Genomic DNA, 12,319 nt, shown 5'->3' on the forward strand with positions numbered 1-12,319 from the left:
CAAACTGTTTTCCTCTTGTCCTTCATGCCGATGCCCGGAGCGCCACGCACCACCGCCCCGGCCCGAGTCCCCTGTGCAGCAGGAGCCGGCGGCGGGCCCGGCCCCTCCCGCGACCCCCGGGCCTGCAGGGCCCAGCCCGCCCCAGCACCGCCCGCCTCCCGCGGGGGCGCCGCGCCTGAGGTGCGCTGTCACCGCGGGCACTCCGCCGCGCTCGGGGATCCCGAGAGGTAATAGAGGTTTCAGGAAATGTATTACTATTCGATATATATTTCCTTCTAAAAAGGAGGGGGTGGGGTGGGGGGTGCGACTTACGGGAATTCTGCTCAGCCTTAATTACAGCCACACAGCTACAATACCGTGATCAGCTGGAGCCAGGGTCAATAAAACCTCGATCCGGCTCCAGCACAGACCTACGTGAACCTGATCCTTTTCCTGGGCTCCCAGCCCAGAAATCAGACGGAGTTTTTATTTAAGCTGTCATGTGTCAACTTTCTCCGCCGGCACCCAGCTCGCCCAGCCCGGCTGGAGGGGCCGCCCCCCCGCTGCGGGGCGCGTTTTACGCGCTTCCCCCTGCCGCCCCCGGGTGGAGTCTAGCGGCGCCTCCCCGGGCCCTGAGGGACGGTGGCGGCTGCCCGCCCCGCTCCGCTCCCGCCGCCACCGCGGCCCCCTCGGCGGCGCTGGGCCGGGCGCAGCCCCCGGAGCAGGGGAGCGGGTGGGCGGGCAGCCGGGCCCGCCCCGCCCCGCCGCCTGAAGCGCGCCGCTCGCCGCTCCAGAAGAGGCGGCGTACGCCGCAGGATTACGGCGGGTGGCTCCGCGCCGAGGGCTCCGGTGGGGCTCGGCGGCGGCTCGGCTTGAGGTGGGCAACTTCGGGGAACAAAGTTGGGCTGGCCGCCCGGGCGGCGGCTGCCCGCGGGGCCGCGGCTGAGGGGAGCGGTGTGGCGGAGGGCTCCCCTCAGCCCGCCCGCGCCGTGGGTTGCTGAGGGAGGGAAGGAGCCACGGCCTCGCGTGGGGCCGCTCCGTGGGTGCCAGAGTTGGCGGCCGGCGCGGGGGAAGCGGCTCCGGCCGGGAGCGGGGCCGCGCAGCTGCCGGGCGCTGCTCGGCAGGCGGCGGGAGGGAAGCCTGCCTGGCGTGGGGGGAGCAGCGGGGGTTGCCCTGCTGCCTCGCTGAACGCACCTGCAAGCCCAGCGCGGAAAACGAGGCTCCTGCAGGTAAGGTGCTCGGTACGTGCTTCTGCAGCACCGGGGCGAGCGCACGGCAGCTCTTCGCCTGATGGATGTCTCCTAATTGCCTTAGCGAGGCACTTCTCCCCCCTGCGTGCGCGGCGGGGGGCCGCTGCGCGACTGTCCCCCTCCTAATGCGTCTCTTCCTCGGCTGCCGGCGCCCAGCAGAACCGCCCTCGACCCCCGCGACAGCTCTGCCCCCCCCAAACGGCCCTGCCCCCCCCGCAGAGCCCCCCAGACCCCCCAAACGGCCCTGCGCCCCCCGCAGAGCCCCCCAGACCCCCCAAACGGCCCTGTCCCCCGCCGCGTCCCCAGGGCAGGGCCCGGGGGCTGCGCTCGGCGGGACCCGGCGGGCACGGCTGCTGCCAAGATGAATGTTTGCATGCTATGGTTTTTTTTTCCCCTCCCCTCCCCCCCCCCCCCCCCGAAAATTGTTTTAAGTGCGTCTGGAGTTACTCAAGTTCTAAAGCTGTGCTTCTCTGGCTTTGCGTTTAATTACTTACTAGTAATTGTGTCAAATTCAAGAATGTGAGTGTGTGAGCTTTTCCCCCTCTCTTGTATCTCGGTGCTGGCATGCTGGTTTAAAAATAAATAACAACCCAACCCCACACCGCTCCAGTGAAGGTTTTGGGAAAAGCTTTTTCTTCTTTCTCTTGAATAATAGTTTTGCTCTTTCTGTGCATCATTCGGGACCGTTGAGTTTCGACTAAATTCTGACAAAACCAGAACTTTCCTGTCAGACGTGGGGGGAAAAGGAGCCAGGCACGAAGTTTCGGTGGCTCGGGGTGGCTCGGCACAGCTGCTGGCTCCCTGCTCCCTCTGTGCCTGTAGCGTCTCTGCAACAGCATCTCTGCAGGGTTTGTCTGCCCTGGTGTGCACTCTGTAACTAGTGGTTTGCCTTCTCTTTTCCGACTTCTTGATTTTATTTATGGTTCATACCATATGGGGTCAGAGCTGTTGATGTCCCCAGTATTGCTGTGTGACCTTGTTGCCAGTTAAGTATGGTGCCTGGCTGTGATTAACCTAAATCCAAGCACCATTTTGTTGGACTGATCTGTCGCATACATTTCTGATGTGAAATGATCCAGCAATAGCCTTGGGTGCTAACTGGTTAGTCATGATTACTTTCCTGATGACATTGACACACACACAAAATCACTAGCATACTGATTTTTAGCTGTCCTCAAAGTGCTTGTTTTACATAAGGGGACATAATGTCAGTATTTTGGGGTTTTTTTATTTATTGTGAATGCAAAAAAGTGAAAATAAAAATCAAGACCTTATGAAGGACAGGCAGACTCTCCAAAGTCTTGACTGTGGTGTTTTGCAAGAGTAACTTGAACTATAGCTTAAGCAGCATGCCAAGTTTGTCCAGTGATGTAATTTTTAATGTATATGGAAAGTTATGAACAAATACTAAAATCAGTCATGAAAATGCTGAACTAAGTTTTAAGCATTGAAATTGTATTGCTACTCCATCTGAAACTATTCCAGAAATCTGTTTATTATGCAAGAGACTTCCATACTGATCTAGCAAAAGAATTGGTGAAAGCATTTGAGGAAAATGATTTAGTGAAGGTGTATAATTGTTGCTAAAAATGCTGCTGACTTGATGTTGGGGGGCGGCAATTTAAAGGCATGTTGATGCCCAGGGATTCTTCCCTGTGGTGTGAGCTCTTTAGCCTGCTACCCAGGCACTTCCCTCGCTCATCAGGGCTCCTACAGGCTTTATGGTATTTTTACTTCTGTGTTACTCTTGGCGTCGCCTTGCACTGGGAATGAGCTGCAGGCTTTGAGCTGAAAGCATTGATGTTTTCTGCGTATGTAAAGTAGAAGGAGGTGCAGCTCGGGTCTGTGCTGTCAGAGCAGAGGATCTGTAAGTTGGCACTGGCATTTGCTATCGGATTTTTCCCAAGTTGGTTTTGTGAACAGTTGCTTAATGAAAAGAACATCAGGTAGGGGTTTTCTAATTAATCTGCGACTTGGTACCTTTTAAGGGAAGTAAAAATACTAGATTTCATGAGAAAGCTGCTGCAGAGTGGTGGCAAGCTCGGGCCCTGCACGTAACTCCTGTAGTTCTGGTGCTGGTGGCCTTAGGTAGGGTCTTGCACGGAAATCTGCATCTATATCCAGCTGGCTGCACGCTTTGCAAATCGTTGGGCTGGCAGGCTTAGGGATGTGTGAGTTACAGAGCCACCAAAACAACTTGTTCCTCAAATTCTCAAAGAGTAAGTCACTGTAGATACGTAGGGATGCCATATGTTCGTGTTACTTTTCTGTAATGTTTATATTGAAGTTTTTCTCCACAAACATTTGCAATCTCTCAGGCAGGGGGTGGTGGTTTTGATGGGGTTGTTTGTTTTTGTTGTTGGTTGGTTTGTTTTTTAAGCAAAACTTGCTGGGTTTTGGTTTTGGTTTTGTTTTTGGGTTTTTGTGGTTTGTTTTTTTGTGCCCCATCTTTATGTTCTTAAGGCATTGTAATGGGAAATTCCTGCAAGTAGGTTCAGTCTTCTTATTCTCTTTTCTGGAAAAGACAGATTCTTAAAAGTGACATAAGCCAGTGGTTTTATGAGTGTGACTGTCAGGGTTTACTCTGATACAGGAAGACACAGATTAACTGCAGTCTGCAAACAAGATTTTTCACACGTTTGAAACTGTGACAGGCATGGTGGTGTGGTGCGGCTGTCTGGGGAGCCAGCAAGCCTACGGAGAGAGGGAAGAAGTTATTGGTGGTGAGGGATGACTGTGGCTGGTGGCGAGTATCCGTCCTGAGTATAAAGATGACTTTAGGCGGCTTGAGAAATAATTACAAGATGGAGCTTGATTTACTAGTAAACAGGAAATCTGCTCATCTGTAAAGTTGCTTTTTGTGTGTATTAGTTTTCATCCTTCTCGGTGCTACCTTTGGCAGCCAGGTCTGTCTTGTTCTCATATCAGATATGTAACCTTCTAGTTCATATTAGGAAACTAAGGAACACTAGATTATAGTCACCTGAGCTGGATGCATATATGCATTGAAGTTGAATGCTACTAAAGTTACAAGTGATGGGAAATGACTTACTGAAGGGAATTCTGTGATGAGTGCATTGATTAAGTTCATGTTGTGGTGACATGTGTTGACATGGGTGATGCCGAGATGGATTAAATGGCAAGATGCTTTGAAATCGGCTTTTGTTTAAAGATGTTTATAAACTTACTGTCTTCGTTGTTTAAAACTGAATGCGTAACAGAAGCTGTGTCTGGAAATGGAGGAGCAGAAGACTTGCCTTGGTGTTCAAGCTCTGAAATGGTTGCTCTGTTGCTGCTGTCCTTAACAAAACATAGCTGCAGTCACAGTAAGTCCTTTCCCAGGTCTTTTTTTGTTTTGTTTTGCAGCTCTACAGCTTAAGTTTCCCTCAGAGACAGACTGTTTCAGCCAAACCAGGGAAAGATCAGTCAGCGATTATCCCAATTAAAAACAATTAGAATGCAGAAACATGAAGTTAATAGAGCTGCAGTCTTCTGTTACGCTAATGTCTCCACCTTTCATTTAGTTAAGCTATTTAGAGTTGTAGCCGTAACTTCTCCATGTAGATTTGAATATCCACATTTTATAGCACGTGGTGTATGAGAATGCATTAATAGGAGGGGAAAAAAAAAGCGAAACACCTAAAGAATCATCGGTGGTACCTTGTAATGTGCCTTAATGTAGGAAAGGATTAGGTGAAGGCTGCAGGTCTGCATAAACAGAGGAGTCCTTTCCTATTTACAGGTACTGATTCAGTGCTCAAAAGGCCACGTTGGTCTTGTGTCCATTGAGACAGATGAAAAACAGATCGAAGTTGATGGCCTTTTAAATGAAAGTGTATCCAGGAAGGTACTATTTGGATAACAAAAATGGGTTGGGGGGGGAGCTTTGATTGCAGTCAACTTAAACTTGCTATACCTAGGTGGTTTTGGTGTGCTGTCTGATACGAAGAAAACAGGGGCTAATACAGAATGAAGGGAAAGTGGCAGGAATTAAAAAAAAATATGGATTCTCAGTCTAATACTTGCTTGAATGAAGAGAGAAGGTGGTGGGCAGCTGTAAAATAATAAAAATACTTTGGGTTTTTTGTGTCAAGCTAAAATAGGCATGTTTAAATTTGGTCTGAGAAAAGATCAATTAAAATACAGCTCATAATGTATATAGCATTGGTTTTATTTGAAAGAGCGGTTTTATACTTTCTAAAGTTTCACTTTTTAAATGCACTAAAGTATAATAATATTCCTTAAAATCAATGACACTTTCATTTTGCGTAGCTGACGTGGGATTTATTTTTTTTTCCCCAAACTATGACTCAGGTATTTTTAGTCTTGAAAAAGCTATCTGTTGATCAATGTAAAGAATAATTAACTGGCAAAGTAGCTGCATTTCCAGCTGAGCAAAACAGCAGGCAGAGCTACTGAGTTGTGCTCAGCCCTGAAGTGTTGTCTGCAGCCTGGTTGTGCTCTCCTGGAAAACTTAGTGAGAATGGACGGTATTTGAAACCAGGACGTGTATTTTGTTAATCCTGATGGCACATGGGGGAAACTTGCCTGTGTTTGACTGTGACTCATGAAGAATTTAAAATACATACTGCAAAGCTACCAATATACGTGAGCCCCCAGAAAATGAGGCACAGCAGCGTGGGCTATAAAAGGCTTTTGACCAAGTGCTTCAAGTAATAGGAAGAGAAAACCAAGAGATGACCGGGCTTGTCTGGGGAGTTCTTATTGATCAGTTGGTTATTGGGTGCTGGAAAATACAAGAATAAACCTCAGGGTTTTTCCATGAGAGAGTTATACTGCTAACTCACCTCAGTGCACCAAACTCAGGCAAGTACTTCTTTTAACTGGTTTGCTCTGAGGTACTTTTCACAGCAATAAGTTAGACTTTATTTATTTATTTATTTTTGTTATTTAAGAGCTTGCTGATTTCCATTATTTATCCGAGAGAATAATTCCAGACAGTCAGGCTAACACTTGTGGATATGAAGAGCATACTTTTGAAATCTGACCAAACTGTTTCTTTCTAAGCTGTTATCTGCTTTATTTCTTGTGTTTGGAGGTCTTGTAGCTGGATCCAAACACTTGGGGGGGGGGGGGGAGAACCACCCCAAACATGATGCATATAACTCCTGCCCCCCCCGCCTCCCCCCCCCCCAAAAAAAAAACCACCCAAAAAAACAACCAAAACCAACCCACCCCCCCCAAAAAAAAAAACAAACCCACCAACCAAAACACACCCCAACCAAAAAACAGATCAAACCAAAACCAACCATAAAAACAGTTGCTCAACATCAGATTGCTTATTGTGCAGTGCTAATATGCCTCTAGATGTATTTGTATACAGGTGAGTGAAGCAACAATGCAAAGATACAGTGGAAGTTGTTTGCATTTAAAGGCTTGTTTCCTTCTGCTGCGCTGCTGTGACGGGCAGAGGGCAGGCATGAGGGTCTCTGTAATACACTGCGTATTATTTAAATTTCTGACCTGCAGTTTGAGGGGGAAACACGTATTATGATGACAAGGAGTTAATAAGCATGAGCATGAAAGAGCTTATAAAATCTTTGTGCAAGGGACATCTGATTTACAAGACAGTGCTAATGACCTCCCTGTCATGCTGGGGGCCCGTGCGCCACCTGATGCGGTGCAATTCACTCAGCTAAGGGTGGAGCAAGGCATCTAGGCTGCACCTCTACCCAGGTGTGTGTCTGGTGGTGGCAGGTGTATGTCTGCTTTTGTGATTGCAGCTTATTTGCAGCAACAGTCTGTAATGATTAAACCGGTTCAGCAGTTACAAATTAGTTCCTCCATACTGTGTTTAAATGAAGAAAACCAAATAAAGCATTGTTTTTACCCCAGTAAGTCATTTGTGTAGCACAGTGCCAGGGAAGCTGTGGACTTGAGACCTACTTTGCTGGTGAGGTGTGGTGAACACAGCGCAGGAAGCACCAGAGGCGTTGGGTATAGGTACGTTTTGTATCCATTACTATAGAAGTATGGCTGTGTGCTGTTTCTTTGGTTTTGAATGCATAGTTGAGGATCAACACACTTGTACGCTCAAATTATAAGAGAGGTCAGAAATCTTGAATTTTACTTAGTACTTTTAAAACAGTAGTTTAAGCGTAACGGAAAATTTGTTATTAAATCCAGATTACTTTGCCATTTACATTTTAATCCAAGCAGTAATGGGCCACACTGGCATGAATTGTTTTTAAAAATGCTCTTCTCCCTATTCCTTTTTGTGTGTGTACTGGCTCATTTTTTTAAAAAATAGCGTACTATCTCTGTAGTACTGCTGAAATCACAGTGCCACGTTTGTAGTTTGGGGAGTGTGTTTCAGTTCAATAGGCCTTGACAATTCTGAAGAGTATTATGGCTCAACATGTTTAGGTCTTTTATGAAATTTAAAATAAAATAAATTACAGCTCTTTGTAGCTGTAAAGCTCTCTTTGGAGTAAATTGGTGGGGAAAATCAACTGGTTTTCCATAGTCTGACTTAATGTAAAGCATGGCCAGCATCCCTTTTGCTTCTACTGAGGTCAGAACAGTCATTTTCAGCATATTGTGCTACTTGACTACATAAGGAGCAATCCTGTCTAATCCAATCCAGAGTGGGTCAGTAAGTGATAAATTTTGTTTAGCTTGCAAGCATACTGATTTTCATAGTTCGTTTACAGAAGAACTGTGTGTTTCTGCATTTGAAGCTGCTTTGGTTTTTGGTTGGTGTCTCTTGGCATTCCCAGTAAAATGTGCAAGATGAAAAGTACAGTTTTAATGGTGTATTACTGTGGAGATATTTTATATGGAGAAACTGGGAAATGCAACTTGTATGGTTGATGAAGAAACCATTGTTTTCTTTTCCTGAATATAATCAAATGTGTTGATTTTATCCTGGCTTTTTAAGGCGTATTGAATGTCACCTGGGTGTGTGTCTGTCTTGCTTATTGTAGTCACTTGGATGTGTGTCCGTTGTGCCTATTCTTCTGTCCTGCTGTTTGAAGATAGTCTGTTTCTAAAGCCATGAGAACTGGGTCTGCCTTTGCTACTGCCCAGCCACTTAGTGGTGCCCTCACCAGGGGCGGGGGGGTGAGCATCAGGGTGAGCCTGGTGCTTATTAGATGCTGGAGCAGGTGGTAACCCTTGGTGGTCCTGATCTTGTAGGTGCAGGACAGTAACACTCTTCTGGGTGGTGGGACTGTGTGTTGACAGAACATATATGTGCAGGATCGTGAGCAGGTTTTATATCAAAACCTCATGATTAAACTGTCAGCATTTACTGTGGTGACTTTTAATTTAATTCATAATTGGTGCTTGCTGCTACAAGTGTAGTACAGGTCGTTGTGTGTGCAAAGCTGAGGTTATGAGTGGGAGGAAAGCTCTTCGGCACTCTGATTGATTATTTAACGTCTCAGCCAAGTGTGTGATGTAAGCTGTAAATGACAGTAAAAAGAAAAGGCTGTATATGTATGTATGTTTTACTAGGGTAATTTATAAAGCTGAGTATAGGTTGATAGCGCTTCTGCTAGCTCATCACATGACTGTCAGTACCTCTTTCCCATTGAAGTGTGTTGTGCTCAGGGATTATGTTGCTGGAGAATTCAATAATAACAGTAAAATGTTTGTTGCACTATTAAGAACAACTGCTCTAAAGAAACCTAGCACAGTGATCAAGAGCCGTTGGCACGTGCACTGTCTTATATGCGTGTGCACTTTGAGTCTTTCTCTTTCATTCTAGATTAGTAGAAGAAGACCCTAAGTTCCTAAAGTTTGTAGTCCTTCATGTGACCTTTTCAATTGCACAGTCCCTGGCATCTGTTTAAGCATTTAAGTATATGTTTTTAGCAACGTGTACCTCCTCTGGATAAAGATTTATTGATTCTACAGAGGTGCTACAAATACTTGTTAGGTTCGTGCACATATCCTTAGCAGTGTAGGGGAAGCCTTTATTTGTATACCAGACTTCCACCAGAGAGAATACATGTTTTCTTTTAGATTAAAGATCTTTCCATTCATACCAAAAGGAGAAAGATGTACGTACATTTACTTGACCAAGCAGCTCCCCATTAAAACTGGTGGAAGGTGGCTGGCTAAAATCATGCTGGAAGCTTCTTTCTTCCATTAAGGTTCAGCTTGGTGGCAGTTCACCTGAACCTTTACTTAAACCAGTGCCAAAGCCTGCAGAATGTCTTTTTAAATGTCTTTTTCTTCTTGACAAGATAAAGGGCAGCAGCTGCTCATGTGTAACACATCCATTTTTTTTGGACATTTGTCTGTTTTCTACTCTTGACTAAACAAGAGTTAGCCTTTGTCCCAGAAGTAGCTAAATTTATGTAAACTGGAGTTATTTTCCTCTTCTCCCCTCACTTTTGAGCCCCTGCCTTCTTGCATAGCGCTATTCTCTTGCTGCTTGTCTCACATGTTTCCTGTTCTAAAAAATCTGTTGAAATTATAGTGGAAAAAGTGATGAAGCCTTACCGAGAACTGGCAAATGATTTGTGGAATCAAATACAGTTACTGGAGTAGTTGCATATATACAGTGGTTTTCCTTTTATATGTTTATCTTTAATCTGTTTATAGATCTTGGTTCCTCACTATAATTGTTGTAAGTATTGGATTTTGAATCTTGTGTTGACTATCTTTGATATTGTACTGCTAAGGAAAATAAAAGTCTGTATGGCTCTGTTGAAGAGCTGTTTCTAATGCTTTAAAAGCTGTAGTTAGTCTACTTGAGCATCCTTTTCCCTTGATAAGCTGAAAATGTAAATGTAAGAGGCTTTGTGTCTAACAGTGCTATTCTTCTGTGACTGTCACATGAAGAAGTAGGGTTTCCTCCCCTCTTCTCCTTGGGAGAATAACAAAAGACTGTGTTTTGCGTGGCATGTGTTTTTGGTAGTAGGTTCTTCCCTGCCATGTGACTATGGTTCGCACTCCAAAATCCAGGTACTAGAAAGTTCCAGTATTTCGTCAGGTGCACTCGTAGACTGGAAAGCTGTTCTGCAGATCTGTCCTTCTACAAAACAGCTGAAATAAGTGAATTTTCATCAAGAAACGCACCATCCTTTTCAAAAGCACAGCCCCCAGGGGTCCCTGGTTGGAGAGGTGAGCGGTCCCAGCCTTGCTGAGAACTGGCTTCTGTGCACCTGCCATGGTTAGTGCTGTGCCCTGACCTGGCGTTTGGCACCGCTGCTGTGCTTCCTCTGGAAGTGGTGATGGTGCCATTCGGTGTCTCTCTGCGAGGCACTGGGGTCCAGAAAAGGATCATGGACTCTTCTCAGTTTTTTCCACATCTTCTTCAACAACTTCCAAGAGGAGCATGGTGTCTTTTTGATGTTTGTTATTCCCAGCTTTGATGCACAGCTTAATCAAGATTGTTGTGAGACTTCAAGGTTTTTACCTTGTCGTTACTCTGTCCCAAGAATATTCTGGACTAGTTCAGTTGTGGGTTGATTGGTTTATTTTCAGGTGAAAAATCTGAACAATTTACTGTAAGTCTGTTTTTCATACTAGAATTACTATGGTACATAGAGAAATAAGTATAAATATCTCTAGATGACTGCAAAGCAGCTTCTTTGTAGTTTGTTTCAGAGTTTCTGAGAGGAACCTATCTCTTGCTCATACTGCCAAAGCTCAGGAGCTGGGCTTACTGTGCAGATGTCCTGTGTCATGCAAGGGAAACATCAAGGAATACAAGTATGGCACTTACCTCCTCTACTAAACTATACCTAGCTCTTCCTGGGCAGGTGGGGTGGTTTTTTGGGTGGGAGGGGGCGCTTGGGTGTTTGGGTTTTTTTGCTTCTTTCATTGATAGGAGGACAGAATGACAGTGCTTAAGAGGCATCTGTCCCAAGTGTAACTTAACTTGAAAGCTGTTTTGGTATCACTTGCTGAATGTACTCTAGAGTTAAGAAAGTTGCATAAGCTCCTTATCTGAAGCTAAGCAGCTTAAAGAAGTTGCAAAGCTCCAGCACCTTGTGCTTCGTGCTGTTGAACTGTTTTAACATACAATCTTCTCTTCTCCCAGCCTCTGAGCATCCTAATGTTACAGATTTTGATAACTTGCATAGTTAACTGCTCATGCCTGTTTGTTATCCTGAAAGAACAGAAAGCTCCCAGATGTTTCACATAGTCGTGATTTAAAAAAAAAATTTAAAAAATCAGTAAAACATGTGAAACTGGTAGAAAACAGTAGTAAGGCTTGTTGAAACTAAACCTGAAATTTTCTCCAGTCTGCTTTAGTTCTTAGATAGACTCTAGATGGCTTAATGCGGAGTAGGCATGAGTTCTGGTCTGGGCCATTTGATCCCGTTAAGACCTCATCAGGTGTCTGCTGCATTTCTGGGAACCTCAGATACTGCTGTGGTAGAAGTTGCCAGGTGTTCCCTGAAGCTCTTTACACTATAGTGTGAAAAGAATTACATGTAAGCCACAAACGTATGAATTGCTGATAACATAGGTGTACTTTCCCTTTTGTGTCCAAGGATGCTCTCTTTCCAGCAGGTAATAGTCTACAATGCTACTTCTAAGAGAACCAGGCTTGGAATTTGTAATTGATGCATACAACATCATCTGGAAGGGGAAAATCATAGGGTTTGTTTTTTTTTTCTTCTCTGCAGGTATCTTATTAAAATAAGCAGAAAAAATAATCTCCTTTATCCGTATGACCCTTTACAGTACTGTAACAAAGTTGGTCTTCTCCCAGCCCTTGGTTCCCCGCAGCAGGGAGGGAAGAATCGGTACGTTCACCACATCTTCAGAAAAAATTAAAGTGCATCAGTTAGGGGAATAAGAACTGCAGACAGTTAACTGTCTGCAATTCTAATTCAAAATTCCTCAAATTCTAAATGTATAAGGATCTACACTTTTCCTTTCCAGAGGACTCAGCAACTGTCCAATAAACGTGATAAAGGTTGTAATGAGCATAATGTTCTTGGATTAATTTATCCCTGTACTTCCTGGGAAGTAGCTTTATATAGCGATTTGAACTAGCTGAATGGCACTGTGAAAATAAGTTGTTTGAGATACAATCGGGTGTTGCAGCAGAGAGCTGACTCTTTCCTTTTTTTATTTGCACAAAAGAAATGTTAATGCTGCAG

The 12,319-nt window shown here is 45.0% G+C and overlaps 1 protein-coding gene across 2 annotated transcripts in view; it reads left to right on the forward strand.

Annotated features, from left to right (window-relative positions):
• The first annotated feature begins 747 nt into the window (after positions 1 to 747).
• CNTN3 (contactin 3) overlaps positions 748 to 12,319 on the forward strand; it is a 107,427-nt gene continuing 95,855 nt past the window's right edge. For both annotated transcript variants that reach the window (XM_055806237.1, XM_055806238.1), the window contains exon 1: positions 748 to 856. The gene's annotated coding sequence lies outside the window, so the exon portion shown is untranslated. The remainder of the gene's footprint in view (positions 857 to 12,319) is intronic.

The sequence above is a fragment of the Falco peregrinus genome, chromosome 5 (assembly GCF_023634155.1).
Source record: "Falco peregrinus isolate bFalPer1 chromosome 5, bFalPer1.pri, whole genome shotgun sequence".
Classification (NCBI taxonomy): Eukaryota; Metazoa; Chordata; class Aves; order Falconiformes; family Falconidae; genus Falco; species Falco peregrinus.